Genomic DNA, 21709 nt, shown 5'->3' on the forward strand with positions numbered 1-21709 from the left:
AATTAATGGAAGATGTAACATTGATCTAACTGGATGTGAGGGAAGGCGTTCAATCAGGGGCTTCATCATGTCCAGAGGAGATAAAGCACATTCCTCATAGCACTCCCCTGTGTGTGTGTGTGTGTGTGTGTGTGTGTGTGTGTGTGTGTGTGTGTATGTGTGCATGTGTGTGTGTGTGTGTGTGTGTGTGTGTGTGTGTGAGAGAGAGTGTGTGCATGAGAAGAGTACATGAACCGTGGCCCTGAGCCCCTGATGGATGGCTCTGTGTCAGGTCATTAGAGACGTTTCAGCTGGAGCCAGTGAGAGCCTGCTGACTAACGACTGTCCTCATAGAGTCACACTCACACAGGATGACCTCTCCCAACACAGACACTGTCTCTCCTCTAGAAGCAACTCCAGCAACCTCACGGGTCTTGATTAGCCCTTCGTTTGACTCCCAAAATGAACAGATTGTATGTGGTTTTAGAAGGTAAGAGAGAGAGAGAGAGAGAGAGAGAGAGAGAGAGAGAGAGAGAGAGAGAGAGAGAGATGGAGAGAGAGAGAGAAAGCATCATTAGACAAGAGATTACCCTTCGAAGTTAAAGACATATTTGCATGATTAATCTATCCAATGCCATAGCAAGATCAAATCGCATCATTCCATATGCAGGCAATAAAGAGAGAAACCAAAATGACTAGGTTAATATTAATATTTCTGAATAAAAAGGTTTTAATTGGGCTTCTACTGTACCAATTCTCCTTCACAATTCTGAAACAATAATGTCTTCAATGTCAAACCTTCGTATTTCCTATAGTGACACAGCCCAATGAAAAGGGCTACCTGTAGGCGAAATCATTTTTCAGTTTTTTACATGTGCTTAAACTACAGATTGTAAGCTTTCAAATGATGCATCATACATTGAAATCGGAAACAAATTGAAGACGACATGAGTATTTGAAAGTTGCTACACCGGAAATCACTAAGCACAGAAAATCCCCATCAAAGATAATGAATCCCCATCAAACAACAAGAAACGAAGTCATTGTGTTATAGATTACACTTATTTAATGAACGTAAAACTGTTCGGAAAAATAACGAGTGGGTACTTCACATCTTCGAGTTGAATGTTAGCTAAAAAAACGAAAATCTGAAAAAAAAAAAAAAAACTTTAAAGACGAATTTGACGTCTTTCTCATTTCCGAGAGGTGTCCAGAAACACCAGGAGCAGTCACCTATGTCAAGTACTAATCTATATGACTGCATAGACTCAATGAATACGTCAATGAAGATGTGAAGTGTTTTTTTCTTCTTTTTTTTTGTGAAGAATGATGGCCGATTAACTACTGATACTTGAATACAACAGGGACCATTTTACTGTATACAACCAATATCCTAAAGCACCATCTCTGAAAACAAGGTTGTTATGGTTGTGGATGTATTGAAAGTAAAAACATCTCTTGCATTGTCTTATTTGATCAGGTTTAGGCCCCAGTTTTGAGATGCAGCAGGTAATAACCACAGGAATTGATTCTGTGGAGGAACAGTGTTATTTCTACTCCCTCAGTGCTGGTGCTGGTGCAGGCATTGACTGTCTTGGTCTATCCATTATTGATGTCCCCCAGCTCTAGCGCGTGTGTGAGCGGCAGATGGAGAGAGCTGGTTAGTGTAGCCGCTCTGAATTGACTTCATTTACAGTGCCAACGCACAACACCCTAGTCCTCAAAAAGAATCATTATTAAGTCATATTGGACACTGTAGACCATGTGTTTATCTTGCCCCGCTCCTTCTCCCTCTTCTGTTTCCTCTCTCTCCCTCATGACTCTTCTGTCGCTCTTACCCTACCCTCACCTCCTCTCCTCTGTCTCACACACACACACACACACACGCTCTCTCTTCTTTCACACACACACACACACACACACACACACACACACACAAACACACACACTCACACACACATACACACACTCACATTAGCTCACAGTATGTTTCTCAGCTTGCTTTCCCTCTCATTCTCACCCAGGGGGTCCAGGCTTCACTTCTCAATTTGTCACGCTTTTGGGAGGAATTATAGGATTTGCTGCAACAAACTCACAAGAGGAGGAAGGCAGAAGACATATAAACAGTTGCTCGTGAGATAAACCTTACACTTCTCCCACTGCGGTGTTGCAATTCTCATTCTCCCATTGCGTTTTGTTTTGTTTTGTGTGTCTCTACAACTGTACTTGGTCTGCAGGTGATGTGTTTCACAAAGTCACACTTCTCCTATGAGCAAAAGGCTAAACATGATAATTGAGACTATACAGTATTCGTAATAGGTCACCTCACAGGGATAAACCCTTTTATAAATATTTGGTCTATGATTTGGTCACATAATTCTAGCCCCTGTGACCTCACTATACAGACCTGCACCCCGCATTTTGCTAATGTTTGTATTCCTCGTGTGCTTTCACCACAGGAGACAAGGGCTGTCATCCTTAGCGTAATCCGCAGCTATCCCGACCGTTCACCCCAAACACAAATATGTTCTACAGCAGCAAGTCATAATCCCCGTCAAAACGCCTGAGAAAATGTGTTTTGACATAATTACAGGACCTATTTACTCAGCAGCTCATAAGACGCGGTGTGAAAGTGGTGTGTGTGGAGGTAAAAGGCTAATAAGGCGTATTCAAAGGCAGGCCGGGTTCTTTTGACACCCCTCACGGATCAGAGCTTTAGATTTCATACATTAGACTAAGTGCTGGAGCCACGGCTTCGGCTTGCTGTGCATACTGATCATTGGAAGCTTGATGAGTCTGGAATAGAAGTCAGATGGGGGTGGGTGGGGTGTGGGCGTGGGGGGCTGATAGGTGTGCTCTGGGGTGGTAAACAACGACACTGTCTACGTTTGGAAGTGTAATACGAGTGTCGGTTATGAACCGTCAGTTCAACTTTGAGGTTTACGGTGACGCCCTCGAAAGAGCTGAGCTTTTCATCTTCTCTCGGAAGTGAAACACAGAGTGAGCATGTTGAGCCAGCTCACAGCGTAGTTTGCTGTTATGGTTGTGTTTTATCTGTCATGAAGATCAGGGTATCAGCTGCCATTGTAGCTACTTAGGTGGACACACACACACACACACAGCTTGGGGCAGAGGCTCCTTACCAGCAATCACACGGACACTCACGCACAATCAAGTCAGCAGTCTCTTTTTCATATCCCTTGTGGTAGCCTTGTATTGTTTCATTGCTTTGGGTGACATATATGCTACTTTGACAGTAACAAGGTTATTCTGGGTGATCAGCACCATGGACAGCACTATGCGTTTGTTTGTAGGCAACAGTACGAACATCACACCCATATGTGCTTGTTGAACTTCTCATTTCAAAACCATGGGCATTAATATGGAGTTGGTCCCACCTTTGCTGCTATAACAGCTTCCACTCTTCTGGGAGGACTTTCTACTCGATTTTAGAATACGGTTGCTGGGATTTGCTCTAAGAGCATTAATGAGGTTGGGCACTGAAGTTGGGCGAGAAGGACTGGCTCGTAGACTGCGTTCCAATTCATCCCAAAGGTGTTCGATGGGGTTGAGGTCAGAGCTCTGTGTGAAGGCCAGTCAAGTTCTCTCAGACCAAACTCGGCAAACCATGTCATTATGGACCTCACTTTGTGTATGGGGGCATTGTCATGCTGAAACTGGAAAGGGCCTTCCCCAAACTGTTGCCACAAAGTTGGAAGCATACAATTCTCTAGAATTGCATTGTATGCTGTAGCATTAACATTTCCCTCCACTGGAACTAAGGGGCCTAGCCCAAACCATGAAAACGGCCCCAGACGATAGTTGTGTCCACATACATTTGTCCGTGTAGTGTATCTCCTGTGCCTTAGATAACAGCACACTCTCAGGAATAGCAGAAAACATGTCCATGATTACAATGGAATGTGGCATGGCACATCAAACTGCGTGTTTTTCAATCCCTCCCTGTCACCCTACAGTAAGTCAAGCCCTGCTCACTGGCTGTCATTCGGGGGAATTGTGGAGAAGTTTTCACAAGGTGTGTCAGCAGAGCAAAGTAGGGGGCCCACACCCTGGGGCCTTTTGGTTATTAAGGTTAATTTGAACTGATTAGAATAAGCAGTGGGGGGTGTTGCCATGGGGATAAGAGGCCTGCCTGCCTAGGGACAGTGGCGCGTCCTGCCGTGAAGGGTGCGTTGTGTGCTTTGTTTTAATGTCAGGAGGAACAGGTCACGTGACCTCCATCCTTTGATAGCATTTACATATCCTGTAGCTCGTCGCGCTTGACAGCAGAGTCAAACTGACAGTGGCTCCAACCAGGGCCTCTCCGGTGGAAGCAGGTCCACACTGGTGTCCTCTGGTGCTCCCATAATTGCTGATAATATGGAGTGTGTGTGCAGTCACTCTCTTTAGACAGCTACTAATGTATTCATGTAGCCAAGTGGAGGATGGAAAAACATGACTGGTGCTCTTTTGCTTTGTAGAGAAGGCAATGTACTCAAGCACACAAACTCTGATGACCCTTAACACTGAGCTACCGTGCCTCCGGAAAAAAAGAATAATAGTAATAAAATGCATAATAATAATATTCAAAGTACTGTACAATACAGAACAAAATAACAGATAAAAAACGAGAACTAAGACATCAGCAACGTGCTGTACAATACAGTTCAAAAGAAAGAAAAAGTTACAGATTCAAATTAAAAACTTACAAGGAATATCAGTAAATAAGTAAGTAATAGTTTGCTATGCAAATCAGAGATCCTATGAAAACAAAGATATTAATTCCAAAATTACATGAACTATTATTATTGCATTAAGATGGACTCAATTCAACTTATTGAGTGACTTGTTGATGACATTTTTGCATTTGAGCTCATTTTAATAGAAAAAGGTCTGAATATTTATGTATGTGCATGAGGTATTTCTGTATTTCAATGTTAATAAGTGTACTGACATTTCTAAAAACATGTTTTCACTTTGTCTTTAAGGGGTATTGTATGTGGAATGATGGCAAATTATTTTACTTTAAGCAATTTTAGATTGAGTCTGAGATTGAACAAAATGTGGAAAAAAAATAAGGGGTCTGAATACTTTCCAAACTGAATACTTTCCAATTATTTCAATTCCATCTTGTTTTCTCTCGGGTAAAAGCAAGGCATTTAAAAGTATGTACAATGTGAGTCTCATACTTGTGTTTCATAAAACTCTCTCTGATTAGAAAAACACTGCACAAAAAAATATGTATAGTGCTCACATACAGTAGAACTAATGAATGTGATGCACGCTACAGTACAATATGGGATAATATGCTCATTTGTTTCACAATGAATTGAGGATTGGATGGATTGAGTTTCCTTAATTTAATTTGTAATAATGAATCATAAACACAGTTAAGACAATGCTGACATGAATGATCATTATCAATAGTAATTATGATAATAATCCAGAAATAATTACATGATATGCACATAGGGTGAGGTATGGTATGAATGATTTACTATTTAATACAATGAATCACAGAAACTCAATACTTTACTTTCGGGTTAAAGTAATGACTATATCGTTCCATTAATTAAACATGTATCCTGTGGCAACATCCATACAAATGGATTACTAAAACCAAGAATTAGAATACATGACTTACATCAAGTTTATTCATGCAGTAATGAAGCTAATCATTTGTTATTTTCAGCTCATTGAAAGTATATGGCTTTGACAGTGTATCAGGTACAGTCAGAAAGTAATGGAAAGTTATTTACTCATTAAGAAAAACACATGTTTTTTTTCTGGATTTGCATGGCACTATATTGCATGCATTAATTTCCTCCAATAACTCTTAATAGGAGATCTCCCAGACAGAGCATATGATTGACACATGTTGTTAATTACTGTATTCACTTGACTGGCTATTATTCTGTCACTAAGTAAACCTCATTAGCTTCAGCCATATTCTCTGGCAATCAGTCCTGTTTGATTGATGTGTGTCTGCTTTTCTATGCAACCCCTCTACTGTTGGAGCTGGCACACTCTCCCCTCTGTAGGAAAAGGTCATGTCATTAAGAAACAGTAACCCACATTACCCCAAAGCTATATACTGTACATAAGTCTACCCCTGAAATCTACTGTTATCCACTCATACATTGAGTGCTTTTGAAGAGGAGAGCTGCTCACAAAAAACATAAACACAACATTTTCTCAATTTCCCTTCTTCCATTGTTGACGTATCTTCTCACACATATGTTTTCAACCTATGCACTGTACACATTCACATTCATACCACACACACACACACACACACACACACACACACACACACGCACACGTAAACAGTAAACACACACACGCACACACGTAAACACACGTAAACACACACACACGCACACACACACACACACACATTTTTCTCTTCATGCCTCACGGCTCTGTCAGCTGGTGACAGGCTATATGGGATTTACTGGCTTTGGTCTGTGCCTGTCTCCCTCCGCCTCTCCGCCTCTCCCACTCCCAGTAACAGCGCCGTCAGCCCTCTCCCTGCCTGCCATTCCCCTTCCTAATCCGGCTCTCTGGGAAGGCTGTGATGGAGCAGCATGGCATGCTGGGATTATTGCTGTCATGTGTGGGCATTATCGTCACAGGAAAGGCCAGATGACAGTGGAAGGGAAAAGTGAAACCCTTGCACAGCAACAGACGGTGATTGGGTTTGCCACAGGGAGGCATCGTCCATTTAGACAAGGCAGACGTATTGGAGTATCGAGGGAAATTTGACTGATGGACGTTCTGTTAAAATATCTTATGAAGATGTGGAAGGATACAACTTGCCCTTCACTGCGCCATAACTCCTGTAATACACAATGCTTTGAACGTCACCGAAGGTTCCCCGGTACAGGCGTTTTGTTCATGTTATTGATTGAACCTGCAGTTGAAAGAGAAGGAGGCGGCAGCAGGGAGAGGAGGAGGTAGAGAGCAAAACGTCAAACATCCAACCCTCAACATCTGAGGTCAAACTCCTCCGAGTCCATCGGGGTCACCTCCCACCTTCCACCTCAGCGAGCTCATGTCGATTCCTGTCAATTAGGAGAGAGTTGACTGAGACCAATATATGTATAGAGAGAGAGAGAGAGAGAGAGAGAGAGAGAGAGAGAGAGAGAGAGAGAGAGAGAGAGAGAGAGAGAGAGAGAGAGATTGAGTGTCAGATCCAATCAGGATTTCAGTCAATATCAGTCAGCCCCATGGAGGCAATGAAATGACTTGAAGACATGGTTGGAAATCGGTGGTCCATTTAGCGTTAATGGTAACGTTGTATTAATCTGTAGAAGCCGGCCATGTCCCTCTGAAACAGAGCTTCCTCATCCTCTTTTCAACAAAGCCCAAACTACCACACACTAAGCGTCCAGATGGAGCTGGCTGCAGAGTATGCATATATTCTTTTCTTTTTCCTTGTCATAGCCGAGGGAGATATTAAGACCCCCACCATGCCCACACCCTCTCCCAGATTTCAGTCTTTGAAAAACGCAGCAGCAGAATCAAGTCTCTCTTCCTCTGTAAGCTCCTTAAAGCCTCTCTAACAGCTCAGCTTTGCCTTATTAGCATTAGCTGCTCTGTAGATTCAGCAGACTCTGCCCCCCTCGCCCACACCCCACCCCCATCCCCCCACCCCACCCACCACCCCTCCTCTCTCTCTCAACAACTCTCATCCCTCTCTCCTCTGCTCTTTCCCTCCGGTGGTGTGCAAACCGCTGATCTCTTTGCCAGCCAGACCACCAACCCATTCTGCCCGCCCCCCGGCAAAGCCCCCTCTCCAGTCCCGCGGGTGGCGTGTTAAAACCAGTACACACTGGTTATGAAACAGTGTGTCTTATCGTTTATTTCCCCAGCAGGTGCCCTCCTTGCACACAGCCTGCTACACACCCTTCACATAGACTCCCTCTCATTGTCCATTGAAGCTGAATATGTAAGGGAGTGTTCAGATAAGCACCTAACAAGCATTAAGTGCATTGCCTGTGGGTATGGTATTACCGTATGTATCGTATAACTCTATGTAGTAGGAATTCCAGAAAGCGTCCCTCATGGTCAAGTCCTACACCTGTTTTCCATGGCTGCTATGGATGGCGACAGTAGATGAGCAGGTTTATTCTTGGTCTGGATCTGATTTGCTTGGTGGATGAGTGTAGAAAGCGTCTGTCATCTTTTGTCTGACGGAGCAATCGCCCCTGAATATCTATATATCTGCTGATTTCTCAGCCGGTGAAGAGACAATATGCATAATGTTATTCATGAGACTACATGTTCTACCATATTGTAATACACTGCGAGGTGTGCGGTACGATCCGCGCTCTCTGGGGATGAATGCAAATGTGTTCGATTGATTCCTCTGTGTTTGTTTGCAGTCTGGAGAGTGCCGTCTGCTGTGAGTCTATGTTCTGCATGAACAGTTCTACCCTTTTCCTCTGTCTCTCTGTTGACTCCAACAATAACAACACAAGATAGACAATTGTCTCTAACTTGTTAGACATAACGACGGTTTCCTCCTCCCATGGGTAACACTGTCCCAGGGAGTTTTACACAATACAATATACACAGTGCCTTCGGAAAGTATTCAGACCCCTTCACTTTTTACACATTTTGTGTTATAGACTCAATTTAAAATTGATTAAATTAAAATAATGTTCTATCAATCCACACACAATACCCCAGAATGATAAAGCGAAAACATACCTTTTTGACATTTCATAACATTTATTATATAGGGTTAATTTAGGAAAATGCCTAGACTTGTTTCAAGACACAGAGATATTGGTTTTATTTTGAAAAAACGAAACACACAAAACCTTCATGCCTTCATATAGCATGGGCTTTGTAATGTTTGGGGGTATATTACAACAAAGGGCATGCAGAACCCATCCATCTTCACATCTTGGTCAATACACAGATCATACAAATAGTGTGCTTTTGGAGGCAAATATGTTCTTTCTCTGTGTGTACAATAAAGCATGCTAGAGTTCTCCCTTGTGGTGTGCATACCAAAGCCAGTCTGTAGGGGGCAGCAGTGCAGTGTGGTGCAGGCACAGCCACCGGTGTTGCTGATGCTTAGGCTGCAGGGAGTACCTGAAGGCAAGCAGAACACAGTGTCAATGTGAGACAGAGTCGGTTCTCAAATCCATTCATTGGATAAACCCAGGCATAGATTGAGTTGTAATGGCTCATACCGTTCAATGCTGCTGCTGCTTGGATGTGCATGGAGCTTGAACTCTAGTGACACCTCCACTACCACTCTACTCTGTGGGTGGAAGTAAATGAACCAAGAGTACAACAAAAGATAGTGTAACAAAAGATTTCCGGGAAACAATACAGGTAGCAGTTTAATGAACTTAAAGGAGTACTTATTTTCAAGTGCCAATATGCTTCATCCAATCACATTTCCATGAAGTCAATATAAGCTTGTCATTTGGATATCTATGAGGCTTTAATGGACAAAATCATTCTATTTTGGGACCATATGTATGGTGGACGGATGAGAAATGGTGGACTGATGACAAATCAAGACCACATTTTTTAAAGAACAAGTAAATGATATTGTGTCGATCTCTGCCAGGTCATCCTGGTGTTCTGTGGCTATGTCATAATGGACGAGTCTACCTTTAACACTCCACAGCTTTAACCAGTAGGCTAGTAATGGACATTAGTTTAGCATTCTGGCCAAAAAGAGGCTGTATTGTGGTTTATAAGTGTTCTAAAGACTGAAATTACTTACTATCGGAACGAAAGGAGATGAAGACCAAAATTGATTAAAGCTCTCGTAATGTAATGTGCATAACAGCAAGCTTTTTTTTTTTAAAATTGCCGGGGGTTGATAAAGATAACAGATAATGCAAATGAGCTTTGAGAGGTGTTTGTTCTGTGCTGGGAGCCGGGGGGGGGGGGGGGGGGGGGGGGAGCGAGATCGTTGTCTGTATGCCCGCCGGCATGTTTTCTGCGAGTCTCTGCGGCCGGTTTGCTGTGTGTTTGTGTTCTAATGCGCTTGCCTCAGCCAGAGCACTGGCACGGCTCTAGGAACAGCTAACAGGATTAAGAGGCGAGTGCCGCATCCCTCCCTCACCCCCGACTACCCGCCGGAGACGCGGGAAAGAGGCCATTTCTATGGAAATGCGATGTTTACACGCATGGGAGAAGTCTATTATCTGCCGTTTTGGGCACGTAAAGAGGACAGCAGACTGTGGGCTTTCTCTCTCGTCTGATTCCTCTCAGCCTCTCTCTCTCTCTCTCTCTCTCCCCCTCTCTCTTTTTTCCATTTTTTTTCTTGTGCTCATCCAGAGGAAAAGTAAATTGTGTAAATGTCCTTGCGCTTGATTACACACCCACCCCTCCTCTCTCCTCCAGCTCTCTGTATCCGGAGAGCCATCTCACTCTCCCCATCTCCCAAACCACCTCTTCCAGAGGGCGAATGGGGCCTTTTTCACCTTTAATGCATTTAAACGGCACTGGTGGGATTGAGTCCCTCTCGCTCCACTCCAGTGGGGCGTGTCTGGGGTTCAGTGGTGAGAGTGGAGGATGGAAGCTTCATCACAGGGGTTGGAGGAGGCTGTGTCGTGTTGCCGGAGGGAGGAATGAGTGGTCGTAATTCATGGACACGACCACTCAAACCTCAGGGAGGACGCAGCGCCCTCCTCTTGAGGAAAGACATCTTGTGAGGTCTTAGCAATGCTCTTGAGAGCCCTGGGCATGCTACATAAAACATATATGTACACATATAACATACTGTGTGATGCAATTGGGGTGAAAACAAACATCCTCTCCGAGATGTATCCAAAGGGAACACAGCAGCAATACTAATAATAATACACCATGACTAGCTGACACTTTTATCCAACGCGACTGACATTGCAGTGAGTAAATACATTTCAGTATACATATGGTCCCAGCAGGAATCAAACCCACAACCTAAGCATTGTTCGTGCCATGCTCTACCAACTGAGCCACAGAGGACCAATACCAATCGGGGCTATAGCTCCATTGTGAACATAAACATTGTATGTATCCCTCAGACCTTATCATTCTTCAGTGTGGAGATCTACTGGTGAAGGAGAGTCTGTTGTGTGATTGTTTGGAGGTATCGTCAGACAGACACGGCTGGAATGTCTCTCTCTCCGTAGCCACTCAGGATGGCTGGTGCTCCACTCTATTGACTCATTGATCTCGAAATGAGAGTTCATGATGCTGCGGAGTGGAGGGAATGGATCAATCTGAGACTGTGAGTCACATGACCTGCCTGTAGGCTTGGGGAGGTGGGGTCAAAGGTTGTACATTTGTCTCCTTGACAACAAAAATGCTGGGGGAGTGGGGGGGGTTTCTCTCAGGGCTCAGTCCAGAGTGGTATATTAGAACACCACTCTATCTCTAGTCTATTGGACATGTTTTGTTTTCATCGACCATGCAATTAAAACGCTATATTTGATGAAATCTCTTGGTCAATAATGGTAACATTAGAGTCATTTGACCAAAGACAATGTGTTGTACACAGGAAAGGAATAGTAGCACATTGTGTATTGGACTGCATGACAGATAATAAAGCGGGGAGGTCAAATTAAACTAATTGCGGTTCACATTGTTTCCAGGATGCAACTTCCTCTGAACATAAAAGCAAACCAACCACAAACATCTATTCTATTAGATGTGACTGTATACCAGAGAATGAGAGGATGTTTGTCCTGCTCATTGCACATGAGGCTATTTTTATTATATGCATTATGCTTTTCATAGTTCATCTTGACTTCCAACCTTTGTGCACTGTGACTTTGTTGTCTCATCTCTGAAAAGGACTGTGTTTGGGATTGTGTTCCATGAATGAGTCAGGCCCCACAGGCAACTTGATATCCATTGTAGCCCTCTTTCTTAGAACATCTAAAAACATACATCCACCACAATGAAAGTTGAATCGGAGTTCACACAAAATAAAAAATAAAAACATAAAAAAGACCAGATTCCAAGAATAGTAGACGGATTGAAGCACAGGAACATATGTCATTATGGAAAATCAAGATAATGAGAGAAGGCTCTACAGGCGGGAGAACCAGGGCTTGCGGGAGGTCTTAGTTACAGAACTCTGGGTCCATGCCCAGAGTCCTTATGGCAGGGCTTCTGAACTGTGAGACAGAGGTTTGTCACCGTGTGCGGAGACCTGCCACTCGTCCCCATCGCTGGCCTGCGTGGTCAGGACAGGTGTCCACTCTCACTAGGGCGCTGGGTGGAGTGTGCCTGGCTCCGATCGCTCTGTCACCAACACCATCTGTTCTCCCATACGCGCCTGGGCTGGACAAACACAGGCACGAGAGGGTAATGGTGTGGACAAAGAGGGGGCCCGCGACCTTGACACTGTCCAATGTGTGATCAAGGGAGAGTGCGAGTTAGATGGATGAGAGCCACTGTCGGGGGGCGTGGCGTGATTTGGGATTGTGAAGGGAAAGCACTCTCTCTTAGGTTGCCTGGCAACACGTCTATCTTCAGCGGTGGATGCAGGATGAGAGGAGGAATCTGCTGTGTCTGTCTGTGACTGGAGCCGAATGGAGAAATCTGGGTTTCGGAGGAACTTCATAAGAAACGCCCAAGTACATTCTCCTGGTTCAACCTATTCAGCCATCCTAAAATAATTTCTGTCTCTCTTTCGATCTCTCTCTCTCTCTCTCTCTCTCTCTCTCACGCATCCGTCTCTCTCTGCCTCAGACTGAACACAAAGCAGCTGTTTTCTCTGGCTTTAATTGGAGCGCCCACCTTTAGGTGTGTGTCCCTGTGCGCACTGACCGTGAGCGGGGGCGTAACCATCACTGCCCTTGTCAGACAGTTAATTATGGCCTTTATTAGCTCAGCTCCACGCTCTAAGGAACCTAGAGGAGGAAATGTGTCCTTTCTCCCAATTCCCCGTTAGCGCCTTACGATAAGTCTGTGGTCCGGTAAATGACCACTACCTCAAGCACATTAGTATGCTTGGAAATACTCTGATGATTTATCCCTGGGGCAAGTGCAAAAGGTTGTGAATAGGACACCATGCCTGAGATTCTACAGTGTATACAGGAATATTATTGACTTAATGGAGATGTTATTTTGTGCTTGTAGAATCCGAGGGTTACTGAGGCTGTTGAAGGGTGCTGCAGATGTGTGGTAAACAGAGAGTCGCCGTGGTGGGCTGGTTGGCAGCAGGTCCGCACACCGTGGGTGGGTTAGGTGCTCATGCATGTCTTTAGGCTGATTAGTTCATAATCTGGGTCTCTCAATTAGATGTGAAAAGGCTGCTGGTACTAATGACACTTCAGAGACAGATCATGGGTAGGCTGAAGAGCCAGGGACCGCTGATGGGCAAATAAAGGCTTCAAAGGGAGGCCCACATCACATCAAAAAGACCTTTGAAGAGGATCAGCATAATTTGGTATAAAAATGTAAATAGATAGGTCTCTCTGTGTGTGTGTGTGTGTGTGTGTGTGTGTGTGTGTATGTGTATGTGTGTGTGTGTGTGTGTGTGTGTGTGTGTGTGTGTGTGTGTGTGTGTGTGTGTAGTTGCGTTTGCAAAGGACTTCTGGAGTCTGGAGGGTCTAAGTGTGCCATGAGCTTTGCACTGTTTGTACAGACTGTGATGGCTGCTGGGTCATCCTGCAGCCTGTTAGTTGTTTGTCTGTCCACCCTCACACTGTCCCAATTCAGTGAGAAATCAAAACCCACGTTTTAAGCTCTGTTCTTTTTTTTTCTTTATATATATATATATATATATATATATATATATATATATATACTCTAAACGCTTTAATAATGGATGTTGAAGGTTCCAATGCTGGCATATCCTATTCAGCACCTAGATAAATAAGGGTGAAGACCATCTATTGCATATAATGGTTCACCTCAAACCGTCTTTGAATTTAAAGCTACAAAAGAAAGAAAGGTTGTTGCAGAACGGTCAATAATGGAAAAACTGTACTGTATGAGTGTGTTACGCAAGGTGGGTTGAATAGTCAGCAGCCCTGCTCATTGTGTGAACTGAAATAATATTTTCATGGTCACAATATGAAAGAGCACAAATGCAACAGAAAACTCGTATTCAATGGAATCTTTTCCTCTAATCTTCAAAACAAGACATTATGTATTTAATGTGCACTCCCTCTCTCATCATCATCATCATCATCATCATCATCAGCAATTTCATTTAGTCATTATCAACAATTCTAATTTGATCCACAATTCTGAAATGCCATGAGTGAAAACGATTCACTTTCACCCTTTGGATCAATAGCTTCTAATACAGCTTGCCTCATTCTCATCTCATGGCAATGAACTGCATTTATAATCGTATTGACAGTATTGACCAGTATTGACTGCTAGGCAGAGTTGGCACCACATGCAGTGAACTAGAATAAAGTGCCATTCCATTAAAACCTCTTAAACAGCCCGTTCGACCGTAGTTATGAAAATGAAATAAGTTGTAATTGAGCGGGAGAGATTTTGTTTGTTCGCTCTATAAACTCAATGGCGATGCATTTTTGCTTCATGTGTTAACTTGATATAGATTGAGCATTTTGCAGCCTTACTGATCGAGGTACTGTAATAATAGAATCCACTTAACATGTCATATGCTTCACCTATCCAGGCTTTACTTTTCAACAAAGACAGCTCAGATAGTGTGTGTGAGTGTGTGTGTGAGTGTGTGTGTGTGTGTGTGTGTGTGTGTGTGTGTGTGTGTGTGTGTGTGTGTGTGCGCGTGTGTGTGTGTGTGTGTGTGTGTGTGTGTGTGTGTGTGTGTGTGTACACACTGTATACAGCATATCTGTGTGCATGATTAATTGAGATGTCAAATTCATGGGTTGTTCTATCAAATATTGAGTGAGTGACCATTGAGTCCCCGAAGGCTGTGCTAGGTATGGTGAACAACAAAATGTTGGAGCTTGTGTTGTGTGATGAAACTTTTATAAATGCAATGTTTTCTTTGAAAAAGGTATTTCAATATAGTGCCCATAATGGCTGGAAAATGGGAATGCATCTTATAAAAGAGTGTTACACACAGGTGCACATCAAACAAATGGAAGTGCTGGTGATAAACAAGGTCACTCTTTCCCATCAAAAGCAATCACGGTTTCTCTCCACTTCATGACAGCACTTATCTTATCGTTTGTAGAGACACCCATTCATGGGAGTGCAGTGCACTCAGCCCTATACCTGTAGAATGCCAATCTGCAGTGAAGCTGACGCTTCATTTTCCATTGACCTTATTCTCAGTTCTGCAAGAAAAACAAAACAAACTTAAAAGCATCCTCCATTCATGGTTTACTACTTGGACAACTGAACACCATCATGTGAATGAAACGCATTTCATTCTAGTCAGTGACATTACATGATAGATAGATAGATAGATATATCTTTATTTGTGTCACTCCTCAACAAACAGGTATGGTATAAAGAACAGCAACAAAAGATGCATAAAAAAGTTGAGGACTACTCACATGGAGTTGTGAGACACAATACAATTAATAGAAATACAAATTAAAAACGTACATTCAAGTACTATTGCACTTGAACTATTACACAACAAATACCATTGGCATTACAATAAATTACAGTATGTAAAGGCAATGAAATATGTAAAAAGAAAAAGGAGGGGGCAGTTTATTGTGCGATGCTCATGAAGGCTACTCTTCTTTGTAGGATGAGGTGGCAGGCCTTGGCACATGCATTTATTACATGTGGGAGACAGTGCAGCATAATAAAACCGAGGATATTACTGTTGTTCATGTGCTGAAAAACCACCAGACTTGTGCAGTGGTATAGACTCATAGCCATACTAGTTGACCATGTGTGCTGTGCCAGCCCAGACCTCACTGTACCAGGCCAGACCTCACTGTGCCAGGCCAGACCTTACTGTACCAGGGACCCACGCCGTCGACAGGGGCCGCCACTTCATTGTACATGAACGCTTACTCCAGATGTTCGTGGTGGGGGACATATCAGTGGCAACAATTACATTCATTTGCATATCACATTTCCACAAGAGTTCATGCCAATTTAAACTCCAAAACGAATAACATTTACGCGCGTATTGGCAACACATACTGAGAGGCGCGAAAGTCATCAACTGCCCCCCACCCGTCATATCAGCAGCGAACAACTCAAAGATAAAATATGAGTATCAGTTTCCCGGCTCCACCATATTATGAATCATAACCAAACATTATCATGTAGAATATATAATCTGATCTTACATCTACATAGCGTGAGCTCAGAATGATAAGGTTCTATCTCCGTTTAGGGCAGTTCAGAGATATTGAGCGTCAACGTTTTTACATTCCATTATGTTGTGTGAGATGGAACCTTTGTATTTTATGAATTACAAACTCAAAAATGTCAACATTTAAAAAAATAACACCACACAGGCATTAATAAACACCTAATGGATCAGATTATGTAAAAAACTAAATTTTGACAAAAATGGAGATAGAACCTTATAATTCTAACGTCACGATAGGCTTCGGTCTTCTACTACTATCGTGCTTTTTACACAGTCTGAAATGGTTCGATGGAGGTTCAGCATTGCGCATTCGCCCTTGCCACCAGGGTATACATCGCTACGGGGTGGGGGGCTGGGGGGGGGGGCTGCAACTGGAGCTATTCACTCAGTCTGAATTCTCTCAGCCGCCTCCGGTAGGTAAGGCTTACAGTAGCAGTCCCGCCTGTGGACACCACCACTGAACCTCACACCGAGTCATACTCGGAGACAGTTTTTCAAACAACATGGTCATTCTTACGCGTTCTACCATGCTCTGAGTGAAGTTTTACGCGGCTTTTCCTAAAACACGGACAATCGCTGTCAATTATAGACACTGTTTAGTGTTTACGGACAAAGCTGTTGGTATGAGGCGGGCACGTCGATATTGCAGTTGGTGACTGCCCAACACCTCCAAACCGTTATGTGACGATAGGGCTATCCATCTGGTGCCCCCGTTGGAGTCTCGGAGAGGAGGAATTAATTCGTTTAGTGGATGATTTTGTTGTCCGCTTCACGATCAGTATTATTGAACTGTTTCTTTGCTCTGAGACGAATCAAGAGACTGGCGAGGCGCGTTCTATCGGACTAGGAGTTTGTGCGCTTAAACCCGTGGATGGTTACTATGCCAGGATGTGTCTACTACGGTTTTTCTTTCTCTGTGGACTATTGCACACCCAAGCCAACGGTAAGTCTGGAAGGACTTAATAATAATAATAATAATAATAATAATAATAATAATCATCATATATACATTACATTATCATATAAACCCATCAGTTTTTCCATGTAAGTCGTTTTCCCACTGCAAAACCAGTTGCAGTGACATCTCCGCGCAAGAGTGCGTCTACCCACCTACCCACGGTCCGAGTACCACCCGCAGCAATGTTTGCCCCCTAGATTGTTCTGAATATATTGTCTTTATTTCGAAAGGTTCAATTAAGAGGTTCAATTAAGAACGTGTAAGGTGCACATGTGCTGTCTCACCCAGCGTGCCCAAATGCGTTCCAAAAATGTCTGATGTTGCTCACTCGTTCAACTTAGCTTTTAGCCTACATCAAATATATTAACCATGAATATCTGTGTTTATTGATTTCACCAGTTGAATCCATTGTTATTGTTTTGTAATGCATGTTTTATTTTGTGTGGGTGGGGTCATTACATTGACACAATTGGTCATTGGGTGTTTATGATCGTTTTCCTTATTGATGCAGGTTTATAGGCTACTTTTGGACTCTCTTATTAAACAATAATTACATACACACATCTCAATGTCAATGTGCTGTTTCAATATACATTGGAAAACAATGAAAAACACATGTTATTACTTTTTTCCAGTGCACATTATGTAAAAAATGTGTGCATGGGGATTATATCCAAATCGTAATTTCTGATTTAGTACTGTTTCCATGGCCAATATGTTTAGATTATATTTTATGAATAGAGAACACATTGTCACCATCTCGTCATTCATCCCCAGAATCATTTTACACACCATAAATGTCCAGTACTGGAGTTGGACTGTTTTTAAAGTCAGCTGTGGTAGTGGTGCTTGTATGGAGTTGGACCCCTGATCATCAGACGGTTTTCTCCAAAAACCCAGAGGATGGAGGTTCTGAGAGGCAGCTGGTGGAGCTTAAGTCCTTTATCTGAAAAGTGCCAAAACGTGCCATGGAGACCATGATGCCGAATTATCGAATAGCCTTGCGATTGGCTTTGGTCTGTTCATGTGGGAGCAGTTGGTTGCAGAGGTGGCCATTCTGTGTGCCCCATGAGGAGGACACACCACTCACACAATACCACTTGTAAGAGGGTTGCTTCATGGTAGCTGAACAGAACATCCAGCTGCTTTTAATGGCCGTGTCAACATTGAGGGCATTGATTGGGTGGGGGTGGGGGGAGGAGGGGAGGCCGATGGAGTCCAATGCGCCAAAGGCAATTGAACATACAGTGAGGTTACTACCCCACATAATAGGAACACTTGTATTCTGCATGGTTCTCATTCAGCCCTGCCAGGCCCACTACTCTTATTAAGAAACAGATAAAAGGTGTCATACAGTACAACTACACCTTTTAATATCACGTTTTTTTTCTTTCTATAGCTAATACTAAAGACACTATTTCTGGGTATACCTCTGGCTAACTAGTGTACTTATCTATGCTATATATGTTTGATCTTGTGTATGTTTGATCGTGTGTGTGCATGTTTGCGTGTGTGTGTGTGTGTGTGTGTGTGTGTGTGTGTGTGTGTGTGTGTGTGCGTGAGTGCTTGTGTGTGTGTGTGTGTGTGTGTGTGTGTGTGTGTGCGTGAGTGATTGTGGTGGGGGGGGGGGGGGGGGGGGGTGAAATGACTGGAAATGGCTGGAGAAGTGGAACAGAAGGCTTTCCTGCACAAGACCATGGGGAATAGCCACTCATTTGGCTGTGAGTGTTTACATGAGGTGTGAATGTAAGTAAGCCTGAGATGAAACCAGGGAGGGATGAGATGAGGCCAGGTCACAGGGACAGACACACTATCCTCCTCTGCATAGATAGGACCGCTCTGCTCTGCACACTGTGTTCATGTACTGTAGCAGTAGAGGCCGATGAAGGTAGAAATCGGAGGACGGGCTCATTGTAATACTGCACATGGAATGGAATGAGGAATAGTATCAACAGTTTGAGTTTGAGCCTGTCCTCCGATTTCTACCTCTACTTGCCTCTACTAAGCGTCTTTGAGTGTCTAGAAAAGCTCTATATAAGTCTAATCTATTATTATTATTATTAGTAGTAGTATTATTATTACTGCTACACTACTGCTACCAAGGTACAGCATTGTGGTCAATATCACTAGCTGACTCCTAATAATTGCACATTGAAACATGATCACCGTTAAAGTGCAGTGCTGTTTGCTGATCCCCGTAAGTGTAGCAACAACAACCATATCATCCTAACCATTTATTGCAACCTGGGATCTCTCGAGTCAATACGTTCACTTTGTGTATTTCCCACCCCATAGCTATGGACTCATATCGGAGTGATGTCAGCTGCAATTGATGTGACAGTTGATATGGTCGGAGCTGAAGTGCAAAAGGAGAGCCGCTTTCATATGTTTTTATTTTCAGTTTAGCCAGAGTGCAGTTAAATCTCAGTCAAGCGTACCCATGACATTTCTGCTTTCAGCCAGCCACTGTGTCGTTGCCTGTGTGTGCAGCTATACCTTAGGGAGAGAGAGGCACACAGAGAGAGAGAGAGAGAGAGAGAGACAGAGAGAGAGAGAGACAGAGAGAAAGAGAGAGGGGGGGGGGGGGGAGAGAGATAACGAGTAATGAGTCTAGAAGAAAAACCTGTATCTCTGAAAGTCCAGGTTAGTGTAGGTAGGCCTTTCAGACTGCTACATTCAGATACTATAAAACCATTGTTTATAGTCATCGTTACAGCCATCTTTTAACAGGTCATATTGCTGTTCATTCTGGCAGGTTTTAGCCAGAGGATACAAACCCTTTGGCTGCCCCGGTTTGTCGTTTTCAGTATGGCTCACGAGGGTGAATGACTGGGTATCCTGGGAATCATCTGCGAACGGATGTTGTGGAGTGTGGCAGCCAGAAGCTCAGGGAAGCAGGAAGACCACAGTACTACTAGTCACAGGGATGGAACATATCCACCCATTGGATTGGGAGGGAGTACACTACATTTAAGAAATTGTGTGGAGTTTTCATTCATTCGCCGCATTTGTGTGCATCTACACAAAATGTGACAAAAGAGAGGAACCCGAAAAGAGAGGGTTATGGAGCAAAGCACCCAAAAGCCATTACCGTAACAGGTATCCCTGTCATGGTAGGGCTCGTCCCCTCATTGAACTAAGCACTCTCTCCCAGGCCTCTACACTCTTGACTGCTTATGTACTTTCCCTTACAGAGAAACACAGTAGAGTGTTGCCGTGTCTCATTTGTCAGCGGCGAGAGTACGGTAATGATAGAATCATGTTGTTGTGTTGCCTGGCTGCGTTCACACAGACGAGAGAGAGAGAGAGAGAGAGAGAGAGAGAGAGAGAGAGAGAGAGAGAGAGAGAGAGAGCAAGAGAGAGGAGGAGAGAGGAGGAGGAGAGACAGGGTTGTAAGTAGGGTCGAAGACGAGGCTGCTGCTACTGCTGCTGTTGCTGCGGCTGGAGGCAGTGTAGGAGCCAGGCGCTTGGTAATAACATCAAAAACGCACACTTTTCCTCCTCTGCTCAGCTGCTGCTGTTGTTTTCCACCACTTCCACAGACGACAGAAGCGATGAGGAGTGTTTTCCTGTTGACTTGTTCACGGTGACATCAAACCCTGGGAGAGAGAGAGAGAAGGAGGGAGGGAGTGAGACTAGAGAGACTCCACCTTACCTACTCCAAATGCCTCTCTCTTTAAAAGAGCAGTGTAAGAGGGAAACAAAACAACACACACACACATATATATGAACACGCCGTATATGCTGTATATCCTTGATGGGTATAAAAAAAACTTAAAAAATGCCCTTTTTTTCAGAAATAGACAGACATTCTTACACACACATGTACGCATGCACGCAAAGAGGCACGGACACACACACACACACACACACACACATACACACACAAACACACACACACACACACACACACAAACGCACACATACACACACACACTCACAATCAATACTCTCTCACACCACCACCTCAGAAGCATACAGTAAGAGGAGCAGTTTGACGGAGTGTGTTAATGAAAAGGATAATGAGACGTAATGACTCCCTGGATCCTGTCTTGTCAGTGTGGATATTGGGGCTCGGAGCATGGTGGTGACAGGGTGTGCGTGCTGCTTACCAGGGACAACCTTTCCCCCATCGAGGCGTCAGTCTCAACTGCTGTCCCAGGCCTGGCCATACTGCATTGTGATAAGTGGCCTTATCGATCCTGTCCCTTCATATTGTGGATGTACATCCTGTGGTGGATGCGGGGGAGGCTAGGTAGAGGGTAGAGATAAAAACCAGACGACGGACTCATAGTAAATGCATGGAACAGTATGAGGACACATTTATACCATTCCTCATTCCGTTCCATGCATTACGATGAGCCTGTCCTCCGATTTCGACTTCCACCCAGCCTCAGCTGGGTAAAGGGAAGGGGACTTCCAACTCTTGGCTGAATACAGTAGAGAGAGAGGCTCTATGTGCTGCTGGCATGTGTCTCACCACATCTCCAAACGGGTTGTCGTGTGCCTGAGCG

The 21709-nt window shown here is 43.8% G+C and overlaps 1 pseudogene across 1 annotated transcript in view; it reads left to right on the forward strand.

Moving 5' to 3' along the window:
• The window catches only part of LOC308155855 (roundabout homolog 2-like), a 114313-nt pseudogene that overhangs the window by 16245 nt on the left and 76359 nt on the right, over positions 1 to 21709 (forward strand). The gene's annotated exons all lie outside the window — the stretch shown is intronic.

This window comes from Nansenia antarctica (assembly GCF_963989245.1).
Source record: "Nansenia antarctica genome assembly, chromosome: 4".
In the NCBI taxonomy this organism is placed as follows: domain Eukaryota; kingdom Metazoa; phylum Chordata; class Actinopteri; order Argentiniformes; family Microstomatidae; genus Nansenia; species Nansenia antarctica.